At 40.6% G+C, this 12949-nt stretch overlaps 1 protein-coding gene across 3 annotated transcripts in view; it reads right to left on the bottom strand.

The window, feature by feature from the left end:
- BTBD9 (BTB domain containing 9) overlaps positions 1-12623 on the bottom strand; it is a 345479-nt gene extending 332856 nt beyond the window's left edge. For all 3 annotated transcript variants that reach the window (XM_072945104.1, XM_072945106.1, XM_072945105.1), the window contains exon 1: positions 12493-12623. The gene's annotated coding sequence lies outside the window, so the exon portion shown is untranslated. The remainder of the gene's footprint in view (positions 1-12492) is intronic.
- Between the last annotated feature and the right edge of the window lie 326 nt (positions 12624-12949).

Below are 12949 nucleotides of genomic sequence, written 5' to 3'. Positions count from 1 at the left end.
ATAATCATAATCTCTGCTTGCCAGGATCAGTGTACCTAGAACACACTGGCTCCAAATTGGGAGAATATTTAATATTAAAATGCTTATTACTTGCTAATTTTATTTCTCTATGAATCATGTTGTAAAGGATGCCTTTGAAAACCATACTCGCATTGTATTTTTATTCTAACCTTTTTCCAAAATGGACTTAAAAAGGTTTGAAAGTCTCATAATTTTTTTTCTTCCCTCCTCCTCCTCAATTATTAAGTACTCACTGGGCACAGGATACTGCTCCTTAAAATTAATTTTCACAATTAAATAGACTTTTAAAGCTTCTAATTTATTTCCTAGCTCTCAATTTTCAGATGTGAACAAAGAATCACCATCATCTAGTGGCTCATTACACACACTATAAAATATTTTACCCCAGCTGTGAAGCTGGCCATAGTAAATACACTTTGTAGCCTTAATCAAGATTTATGAAATATAATAATGTAATTTTTAAAGGCCACATGCCAAAGGACCTCCTAAATTAATAAAAATACTTAGTGCTTAACCTATAACACACTTTAAAATCATCACACAGTCTTGCAGGTAGCTATTTGCCCACATGCCCAAGGCTAGGAACAACTGATGGAGAGCCTGTCACCAAACCTATTTACTTGATTTATTTTACAGTAACCTTCTAAGGCCACATATATGATGAGTATTCACTGTGTGATGGGAAAATAAATTATTTAGTCTGGACGACCTGACAGTGCTACTATTAAGTCATTAATTCACTGTGAGGGAGAAACTCCCCAAATGGCCTTTTCTCAATGCCCAAATAGTAACACTATTAGTAACCATTTACAGATTCCTAGAACCGTAGAGCTGGAAAGGATTTAAGGGTCACAGCCCTGGCTTTTTACAGATGAGGAAACTGAGAAGCCTATCCAAGCTCACAGCCATCAGTGGCAGAACCCAGGATAAGATAAGGAGAGGTAAGGCTATGGGTTCTCAATCTCCTCATTCAGAAAATGGGCATAACCACACCCTTGGTAGGTAGTTATGAGGATGCAATGAAATAATACAAAATTGAACACATGAAGGACATAGTACATGCTTGACACTTAACAGCCACTCCATAACTATCACTTTCCTCCCCGGAGCATCCTCCACCAATTTCTCCCACCATTTTTTTTTTTTTAGCCAAAATATCATTTAGGATGGTGTACACTGGTGATGATTTTCTGACATATATACTGCATTGACAACAAACTGAGGAAAGATATAGTCCATTCTGGAACAGAAGGGCTTACTGGGAGGCTACAGAGGAAGCAGCTGACTCCAACCCTTAGGAACTGTTTCTACGTTCTCAAAGGTTTCAAAGACTTTCGATTTGTTGGACTGCGCCGACATCACCTTCCCCAAGGTTGACAGTACGCAGAGTTTAGGGCCAGTTTTTCCAACCCCGTGCTTCACGCATGCTTTCTAATCCCTTTTTCAGTTTTTATTCAAACATTTCACGAGATTATCTATACCCTGGCCTCCTCTTTCTAACCTCTAATTTACTCCTGAATTCACTAAAGTCTCACTATCAGCCCACCACTCTCCTTAAACTGTTCTTACCAAGGCCATTAATAACCTCTTCCTTGGAATTCCTGAGGTTCACCTTTCCATCCCTACCTTCCTGGATCTCTCTGCAGCACATGACACTCTTGAACACACCCTTCTTGAAATGCTACACCCTTAGTCTCTGTGACAGTCTCCTCTCCTGGTTCTGCTTTTATCTCCATGTGTCTCTTCTTTAACTACTGTCTCCTTAAGAGATGTGTTTCCCAGGGCCATGCTTCCTTTATCTATCTACCCTTCTGGTTTCAACCACCACCTACTAGTTTCCAAATCTCTGTCTCTAGCCCAGACCACTCCTCTGAATTTCAGATTTGTACAGTCATATGTCACAATATGATACTGCATGTCCCTACTGACACCTCAAATCAACATACTCAAAACAAAAATAACCTTTTTTCTTTTTTCTGAACTAACCTTCTCTTAACGCATATCCTCCTCCACTGTCCTTTATCTTAATATGTGGTAGCACCACACAGTACCCATGCTAAAAACCTGCAAGTCTTCCTTGACTCCTTCCTCTCCCTGATCCCACCATATCTAATCAAGTGGTTAGATCTTCTAATTTTACCTCCTAAATATCCCTTTAATTCATCTCTGCTGTGCCTATTTAATAACTTCTATTCTAGTTCAGGTATCAATCTCTTACCCTGATTACTTCAACAGCTTCCCAACTATCTCCCTGCATCCCATTCTCTCCCTCTCCACTCAATTTCACCTCCACCCGGCTTACAGAATAGTCAATCTAAAATAAATACATAATCACACTACTCTCCTGCTGAACACTTTTTAAATAATTCTCCCATTAAAAGGCCCTGGAATCAGATCTCTGCACTTTGGGATCCACTCTCTGTACTCATCAGACATGGCCTTGAAACAGTCACTCAACTTCTCTGTACCTCCATATTTTTATTCGTGAATATCCCAGAGGATAAAATGAGAAAACAACTATAAAGCACATAATACAGTTCCTGGTATATAGTAAGTGCTTAACAAATGGTAGTTATTAGTGATCATATTAATAAACTTGTAATGATCACCGGGCTGGTATACAAGTTCACAGTGCATACACGGCCCTTCCTTGAATTGACCCTTGCTTACCACTCCAGGCTCCTCTATAAGAATGTCCTCCTGCCTCTTAACTTTATGCTTAGCAACGCTGAATTTAGTAACTACTTACTGTGACACACTTAGTCAAAAATACATATTCCTTTCACTCCCAGCATAAGTAAGGCCTTTTTCTTCAGGCCTAATGAGAAGTGTTACATTCACCAGGAACCCTTCTCTGTACATCAGAGCTTATTAAAATGTCTCCCCAGGTGTATTAAACAGACAGAGGAAAGAAAGTCACCTGGGAATCTCTTCCCCAATTCCACTTGAATTAGGCCAATTCTTACCACAAAGGAGTCACCACATACTCAAATTTAACTTATGTGAATTCAACTGTATTTCCAGAAGGAGGAGTTAGGAACAGTGAGAGCTCCCCATCACTCCACTCAATGACTGTATGCTCCTTGCTATAATCAAGCCTGAAACAGAAGGTAAGAGTGACTTTAGAAGTCTCTCAACTACTGACATATGTGTGGAGGCGGCGAAGAATTAATTGAAGGCTCTAGAGACGAGAGGTAGAAAAGTGGCAGAATAGAGTTATCCTGCCTAGGAGAATTAACCATTAACCTTTCCTTTAAAAACTCAATAGGTGATTTCTATACATCAAAACAGTTTGATAACCCCTGAAATAAATGGTACACAATTACTTCAGTAGTTAACAAAGTGTATATTTGTTAAGGTTTAGGGAATTAAATGTGTAATGGAGGTTTGACAGGCCATAGAGAGAGTGAAGAAATCAGTGAACACAATGCAAAATATACACAAGATTATGACTACTACACAACAGCAAAACAAGTATCAGAGAGAACTATACCAAGCCACCAATTACTTAACTGCAAAAATAGCTTCATAGAGGGACTTTTGAGGCAGGTCAGGAATTCCTTAATAATGGTGGCACTCATGAAGTGAGGTGTTGTTAAGAAAAATTAGGAATGTCAAATCAAACTTCTAGTGAAATTAAATTCTCATAATCCAAATTAGCTTATGTTGGGATGTGCATGTATTAAGAAAACCATGACATGGTACTTTGTAGGCATTTAAGGATCTTCCAAAGAAAATTTTGACAGTACTTGATTTTTACACTCTGTCTTGACTTTAGAATACCACCACTAACCCCACCATCACCCTAGCTATGTGACTCCACTATATTCTCTTGCTAATGCCACCATCTGCTGGTAACTGGAGCCACGGGTTTCCATTTGAGTCCCCAAGACTTGACTGATTCCACAGTCAGCACTAAAAACAGAAACACTGGCACCCAGCTTCCCAAGGAGAGAGATGTCTGGTTCTGCTTCAGCTAGCACAGACGAGGTGTCTATGGGAAAAAACACAAGTCGTAAGGAAAGCAAGTCCATGCAAGTTCCCCTAGGGAAAGTTGAACTTTGCTCTCCTTTGGAGTTTACACAACATCCCTGCTATTAATCATCTGATATTACTTTTACTCCTCCTCCAGTAGGCTACAAACTCCTTGAAGACAGTCATAATATTTGATGGGAAAATTATCAAAACTGCCTCATCCATTAATCCCCTTGGCAAATCACCACAAAGTACTGCTTCAGGAGAGCACAGATTTTTCTAGTGATTACAACTGTCTAAAATTGGAATGAGCTGCTTTATAAAGAAATAAAATGCCCATCAAAAAGGGACTTGCTATATCTGTCAAAAGGCCACTTTTAAAAAAGTAAAATCATACAAATATAAAACATGTCAAAGATTTTAACTCATCAATTAATGAAGCAGCCAGTAAGATAATATAATCAGTCCAAAAGAGAAGTCAAAGAACACACGTACATATACACAGGCCATCTGGAATGCTGAAACTGCTTTACAAATAGATGCTCAGCATCTCCAGGACAATACTCAATTACATTCCACTCAACAAATTCATTTGTATTTCTATGGACAAGACTCATCTGCATTACAATCAGTTTTCTGCAACTTACAAAGTTGTAAAATAGCTCAAAGACAATGAAAGGTGCAGATGACCTAAAAGAGTGCAATAGATAGGACAGTCAGTAATCTTCTGTGCCCATTTCATAGTTTTTCACAATTTTCCTTGACAACATCCATACAATGGAATATTACCCAGCTGCTAAAGAGAATGAGGCACCTTTTCGTGTACTGACATGGAATAGCCTCCAAGGTATGAGAAAAAAGCAAGCCGCAGTACAGTTATATGGTGGGTGACATTTATATTTGAGAATAAACATGGGCATATGCCATATACACAGGGTGTATTTCTGAAAAGATACATAAGAATGTTAATATTGGGGGGAATATGGTGAAGGTTATATGAGAATTCTTTTGTCTAAAGTTAGGTTAAAAGAAAAAGTTAGAAGAAAAAAGTAAGCAGATAATTAATACTTGTTGAGGGTAGGGGTGGTGAATTCCAGATTTAGTTAACATCTAAAGAAACAAAGTCTCAAAATATGAACCAAACTGTGACATGTTCTGACAAGGTTACCTGACTAAATCAGTTATCTTCTATATACATCTTCTAAAGAATGAGATTTGGAATTAAATGGACCCACTTTAGGACCTTATTGAAGAAGAGTTTCTAAAGTACCCAGAGAACTTTAATATAAGTTAACAGACTTATCTGTTACTCATCATGTAACCTCAAGTCTGTGCTCTATGGAAGTTACAATGTGTGCCTTTAGACACTGATTAGGCAAGTACTTCCTTCTAATAGTTTGGAAGATAATTTATCTAGAAATGGTTGATTTTATTTGAGGTTAATTATGAAAACTATTAAATAAATGTAAATGAAGTTATAAAAGGATAAATGCATAAAATAGAATAAAAGTGAAAAGATTCCAGCTGTACTGGAACTAAAGCTAATGAAATAGATGCAAAACTTTAAGAAATCACCAACAAATCTGTCACTTATGAAAACTTGCTTTATATTTTAAAAACCACTCACTACCTTTTCTTCAGAGCATTCCAGAAAATACTGTGAATACACAAGCCAGAAAAATTACAGCATGTGCTACAACAGAGACAATTTCAGCCAAGGAAATGACTTTATATGACAAAGGATTTCTGGTTGTTTTAAAATATGTCTATAAATTCCTTGACATCCCCCCAAAAACGTGGAGCCTAACAGCCTTCACTTGAGTGTGGGCTGGACTAAGTGACTCACTTATTACAAATAGAATATATCGAAGCGGCAGTGTGTATAATCAAGGTAGGACACGTGAGGCATGTGCTTTCCTCCCTGCTCTCTCTTGCATCATTTGCTCTTGGTGAAGCCAGCTGACACGTTGTAAGGACACTCAAATAGCCTTAGAAAGACCTAAGGCCTCTGTGCCAACAGCCATGTGAGGCAGCCATCCTGGAAGCAGATCCTCCAGTCCCAATCAGGCCTTCAGACAACTGCTGCAGGGCTGGTCACAGCTTGACTGCAACCCACCAGAGATTCTGGGCCAGAATCACCCAGTTAAGCTGCAAATGAATTCCTGACCCAAAAATATTGTTAGATAAGAAATGTTTGTAGTTTTAAGGTGCTAAATTTGGGGGGTAATTTGTTACATAGCAATAGGTAACTAATATAAGGTTTAATATTTAGACATCTGTATAATTATAATCTTTTTAAATTTATTGTGGAATTAGATGAAATCGACTATGCTTTACAAAGATAACTGCAATCAGTATTTCCAGGAATGTATAAAATAGGATCCAAAGAGATAAATTAAATCAGAATAAGAACATTAAACCCTAAGTAGAATATACATACAAGTATTTAGCTTGTAAAAGATTGAAAAACAAACACTTGGATGGGTGAAAGGAAAAAGTGGTGTGGAGAGGAAATTAGCTGGGAAATCTCAAGTACATAGTTTACATTGAGCAGCAAGATATTTTTCACTAAGTGATTTAAAAAGGAGTTCTGGATTTACTTTAAATGCCATTAGCTTGGAAAAGTACAATTCTTCCTCTAGAAGAATATACCTATACACAGAGAATGGGAAATCTGAATGTTTATGTAAAATAACTTCTCAGTGAACTAAAAAATTTGGGGTCAAATATAGCATATTTTCACAGGAGAATCAGCATTGGGGCCTTTAATTGTCTACGTCCTTTTCCCCTCTACCCTTAACAATATTATCAAATTGTCTCCATTCAGGTAATTATTAAAATTCTAACTTCTCCAGCAACCTTCCCCAAATGAGCAGAAACAAGATAGGATCTCTCCTTTTGGACACCTGCATGCCAGGTCCTCATGCTGACACGAAGAGCACCGGCTCTGGAGACCAAGCCTGGAGCTGAAGCCCTGCCCTGGCACACTGGCCACAAACCACAGGCCGACTGTGCTCCCCCCTCGGAAGCCCAGCTGCCTTATCAGTAAAATGAAGATAATACACCATTTACAAGGTTGTTATTATAAGGATTAAATGACATTCAAAATAAAGGCCTACTACAATGTAGCCACTCGATATACTGTATCTAGTTGTCAAATGACCTCTTTGCTTATATGCACTATATTTCCCAAACCAAAAAAAAAAAAAAGGACACAGACTGCCAGAATATTTTTGCTATCATATAAAGATCTAAAAGGTAGCCCAGGAGATTAATGTGGATTTATCACATGTTATAATTTCTGGAACATTATAATAGCTTGTGAGTTGATACCAAAATCGAACACTCAGGTACTCAACAAGTGTTAGAGAATCTAGACTGTGATCAATATTCATATAGCACTTATTATATTCTACATATTAAGTTATACATATTCTGTGTAGTAACTGTTTTTTTTCCTCTACCAAGCTACATATCCTCTGACTGCTTTAAAAAACTTTCTGTATACCTCTATCTTTTATCATGGCCCCTTACATGCATAAGGCTGAGTGAATTTATCTTCAAGTCCTTGGTGTCTACTCATATCAATATAGCCTTAAGATTGTAAAATTCAGGCATCAGATCTTTCCCTGACAAGATATGTGCACACTTACTCACACAGTATCCACCCCTAACTAAAGCCAGTGTTAGGTACCCGGAGCAATGATCATTTCTCTATGTGCATCACTCTGTACAGTTTCTGGCACAGAGTAAATACTTAACGCTAGCTGAAAGAATAAATGAGAGAGAACAAGAGCCCAAGAAATGTGGTGGGTAATTAACTAGTCTGTCATCAAGCTACAGTTTCACTCCTGAGATCTCTTTACAATGTGTTTATATCTTTATACAACTATTGTTTGATTTCCTTGTACAGCAGAACTCCCTAATCACTTCCTATCAGAAATTAGGACTAACATTTGTGCTACATGCCAAAAGTCCTCAGTATATAAGACATGTAAGATCCAAAGATTGTAATTTGACACTTGTATTGACAATTATTTTGCAAACTGGACTCCCTGACATTAAAAAAAACAAAAGGGAAGCAGAATATCTAACACAAAGTCAAAGCACCTATTTGAAAGCTATTGGAAAGAAATTTTCTGCAGTTACTGTGTTTGTGTGTGTATGTGTGTGTGTGTGTGTGTGTGTAAAATTAGAAACAGTACCTTCTCTGTGACCCAGCAGAGATCTAAAAGGATGAATCTCAAATCTGTGTATGAGTACGTGCAGTCATGCACAAGGATGGTAATAAGAAACTTCAAAGGTTCATTCAAACAATGCTATATGCCAAGCAATATACCAAATTCTGGAGAAGAGAGAAATAAGCATGAGATGAGGTGCACGGAAGTGGAAAGCAGACTGGCAGATCTAGAGAGTCTGCAGGCTATTACTTTCTCATCCGTCTCCAAACTCTCTCTTGGTTCTCCATCATCCTCAATCTCTTTGCCAGCCTCTATGCTGGTTCCTCTTCTTTCATATACCCTCTAAATCAGTGGTTCTCAAAGTGTGGTCCTGGAGTAACAGCATAAGCATCACCTGAGAATTTGCTCAAAAGGCAGATTCTCGAGCTCCACCCAGACCTACTGAATCAGAAACTTTGGGAGAGGGGCTCTGAAAGTTGTGTTTTACCAAAGCCTCTAGGTTATTCTTGATGCATGCTCAAGTTTGAAAGCCCATCTAAGTTTGATCTAAGTACTGATTTCCAAAGTTCTACTCCTTGTCCTTCTAGTTCTCACTCTTTACTTTTCTGGGTAGGAATATCTTCTACTACCTCTACAACATAATTTACAATAGCAACAGCTGTCATTTATTAAGCATTTATCAGGCACTGTTCTGACTGTTCACATTCTATCTTAATCTCCACAATTCTTAAAAGTATTATTAACCCACTTTTCAGAAGAAACTTAGATTTAGAGATGCTAAATAACTTGCCCAAGGTCACCCAACCCAACCAATAACAGAGTGGCATAACGGAGATGTGACATCAAGTTTTCCTAACTCCAAAATCCACAGCATTAACTACTATACTAACTCCTAGAATGGTACTACTTCCATACCCTTGGGGGCTGTCAGTTACATTACAATTATTCCTAAACGTCTCATGAACCCTGGAGTAGAATTTCCAACTACCTAATGGACCTCTCTAAACTCCACACAGGGGCCTTAAAATTGACATACCATCATTTCTTCCCTCCACTGTAAATCTGTTCCTCCTTTTGTGTTTTCTAATTTAATGTCCTCATAATCACCAGTTATTCAAATTAGACATGTCACCCTTGACTTTCACTCTCTCTCACCTCTAGCTGTTCATAACATTGAAAGATTTTAACATCTAAAATATTTCTACAATCCATCCATTCCCATTGTCCCTTTTCAGGCTCCCAGCATCTCTCACCTACATCCTAACTGGTGTCCTTGCCTCTCCACTCTAATGCAATTCTGCATATGAACTGCCAATTAACTTTCTGGTCTGATTCTACCTTCCAGTGCTCTCCATGGCCAACATGGGGATAGGACTGGAAGGAGGAAGTCTAGGATTTTTAGAATGGAATAGAAGACCTCCTCATAATTTGGCGCCTACCATACCTTTCCCGTCTCATCACTTCTGCCATACAATAAGCGTAAAAGAAACAATTCACAGTTTTCCAAAAATCTCTTTCAATTTTAATCTTTGGCAACTTTGTTTATGCTCTCCCCTCTGCCTGGAATGACTGTTTTCCGTTTTACATGTGGCAAAATACTACTTAACTTTCAGGGCTAATTTACACCCTCTTCTCTTTAAAGTTTTCCCTGACTCTACCAATTTCCTCCCCAGCCAAAGTAATCTTTAGCATTTTATTTATTCCAAAAGTGGTGAACTCTTATAACATTATGATTAGTGATTTGTCTCCTCTGCTGAACACTTAGTATCTCAAATATAATGTGTCTTATTTGCCTTTCCGGCACCCAACACAGTGCTTACTAGAGCCAGCACCCAATAAATATTTGCTGAGCTGTTAAATAATGCAACACTTGGTATTGCAACACTACACAGGTTAGCATTTCAACTTCAGGTTTACGCAACACTCAAAAGAATGCTCACATAACAACAAAAGATAAAGACTAAAGGTTCAATATTCAGCAGCAGCATCTTTAACTTTCTCAAACCTTTTTGTTAATATTTTTGAGTATCCCTCTTCAAATAGACTCCTTTCCCAGCTAGTATTATTTGTATATTTTACAGGATGAGCAGTAACTATAAACCTCACAGTCCAGTATAAGAGATAATCCCAAGCAAAACTGTGTCGCTGAGAGTGGCTGGATAATTGCTTTGGGTACATTATTTCAGTAAATTTCCAATGGAACAGCCCAAGCACATCAAGTAGATTTTAGAAATGAGAACATGCGCTGCTGACTAAATATATAAGATAAACACACATTAGTGAGGCATTGGTTCAAATTAGTAACTGAAATCAGAGGTATACAACCACCTGATTCTGGTTCAAATATAATCTCGTTTCATTTTCAGTAATGATGACACTTGTTTAACACTCTACTCTGAGTAACACAACTCCATCCCTCCTAGCAAGCAGCTGTTATCAGTAGGATGCTGATTAGTCTGCATTAGTCTTAACACTCACCCTTCTTAACCTACTAATCCTTCACTCTCCAATTTTCCCGACTTTATGCTTTATTCATCGGGCCTGTTAAGTCTCCTCAATATAACCCTCAACCCCACAATGACCAAATTCACTCTATTTTCTCAACATGACTTTTCTCCAATAGAAATTTTACACTTCTTTCGAAGACCAGAGCAAATCTTACCTCTTCCAAAGGGTTCACTAACAGTGCCCACAAGTCTTATCTTTTCTAAATTTTAGTACTAAAGTACAGCACCTCACATAGCACCTGTTTACATACTACCTCATTTGGTTTCATAACTGTTTTATATAATATGCTTTATATTCACAGCTAGACTGCTCTTAAAGGAAAAAATCCAGGTCTCTTATATCATTTGTAATCCCACAATCCCCCTCCCATATGTAACATAATATTGGGCATGGGGGGCACATGTATTAACTACTTGAAGGAGTGAACTAAATGCTTGCTATACACTGACACGGCTTTTCCACAGTGTCGTATGTAATAAATCTCTCTTGCGTGCCTCCTCTGTGACAAGACTTTTGTAGGTGCTGGAGATATGGCCCTGAAGAAAACAAACATGATTCCTGTCCTAAAAGCTATTATAGTCCAGAGATAGTGAATTTCGAGTATTCTAAAGTTACTGAGCAAAGTTATTACTGGTTCCAAGATGTAAGAACCTCAAGCAACATACTTTACAGATCCTCAGTTATGAAACTAAATCACAGTTTTAGAGCTGAATGAAAAATTGTCTTGCGCAAATCATGATGAAATTTCAGTATAGTCTATCTACCAGTTCTAGGCAATGCCTTCATCAACGATCAGAAAAGACTAACTTCTTTCCTACTTCCAATACTCCCTTCTCCCAAGGATGGTCGCTGCAACTACCATACATCTACCCACGAGGGAGTCCACCGCACTGAGAAAGCACTGGGCTGATGATTTGCTGCACTTCTACATTCAGGTGTGTCCCATTATCAATTCGTTGAACAGAATCTGCATTTTCTGCCTAGTAAAGAACAAGCCTGTACTACTTTTAAGGGAAAATAAGAACCAGTGCCTCCGTTCTTCCTTGGCCCTAATAATGACAGAAGCACAACGTGGTTTGGGGGAAATTAAACAGCTGATTTGAGTTTATGAGGAAAAGCTGAGGATGACTATCCGCCTCTCCGCCTCAAAATCTGTAGCAACGATGCGATAAAATGCTTAGGGCCAACAAAGTTTTGTGCGTGCATTAAGCACGTGCACACACACACACGTGAAGTTAGAAGCTCTAGGCAACAGGTTGGTCGCCCCCTCTCTACAACTGAGAGACCGCCTTCCCCAGGTCGTGGGTGTGTCTGACGCCGCACACAGGCACTGATTCACAACCCTCTCCATAACAACCAGCACCTCCTCGGAGCCCCGCCAGGGCAGGGGCGTTGAAGGCCCCAGCAGTGCCAAACTTTCCCAACCCCAACCACGGCGTCCCCGGTTCCGCCTCGTCTCAGTCTCGCGCAGCCTCGTCTCAGGCAGGACGCGAGACTGCTCTGGGAACCCTAGCTTCTCCGGATCCCGACTCCTCCGTCCGGGGGCCTGACAGAGCCACGCCGAGACCCCCAGACGCCTCCTTCCCACGACAACTTCTAGGACTAGAGCGCTCTCGCCTGCCCCTCAATGCCGCTTCCCGGGGCGCCCGCGCCCAGAAACTGACCCTCGTCAGCCCCCGTCCCTGCTCCTTCCCCGCCCTCGGAGAAAACGGCCGAGGGGCGTGGAGGGGCGCGCGTCACCGCGCCCCGGGCCCGAGCAGCAGGTGCGGCCAGGCCCCACCTCCCCGGCGAGGCCGGGGTTACTCACCCCGACGATGTTCCTCTGCGACCTAGCCGCCGGCACAGACACCACTTCCGCCTGCTCCGCACCCCGCTCGTAGCCACCGCCCCCTCGGCCGCAGCCGACGCCGCCGTCCTCGCCGCCGCCGCCGCGGCGCGCGCCCGCCCTCACGCACACCGCCGTGGCCGCGCACGCGCCTCTGCGCTCTGGCGTCACCTAGCAACTGGTCCGCGGCGGATGGGCGGGATCCTAGGGCTTAGGGCCGGAGGTCGTGTCCCGCGGGCTTTGCCGCTTTCCCCCACCCTCCCGACCCTCTGCCCTCCTGAGCAGGGGGCCTCTGGGTGTGGCTGCCCTACCGGCACCTGGCTGCGAATAAGTCACGTCACTATACGTCACTGTGTGGCGTCACTGCAAATGGAAAGTCCCTGCCGAGATTGCCGGGGCACCTGTGGTTGAAAGAACAGTGGCCTCGTCTAGACTGGCG

Source organism: Vicugna pacos, chromosome 20 (genome assembly GCF_048564905.1).
Source record: "Vicugna pacos chromosome 20, VicPac4, whole genome shotgun sequence".
NCBI lineage: Eukaryota > Metazoa > Chordata > Mammalia > Artiodactyla > Camelidae > Vicugna > Vicugna pacos.
The sequence above is the reverse complement of the archived record's forward strand: the minus strand, read 5'-3'. Positions and strand labels throughout refer to the sequence as shown.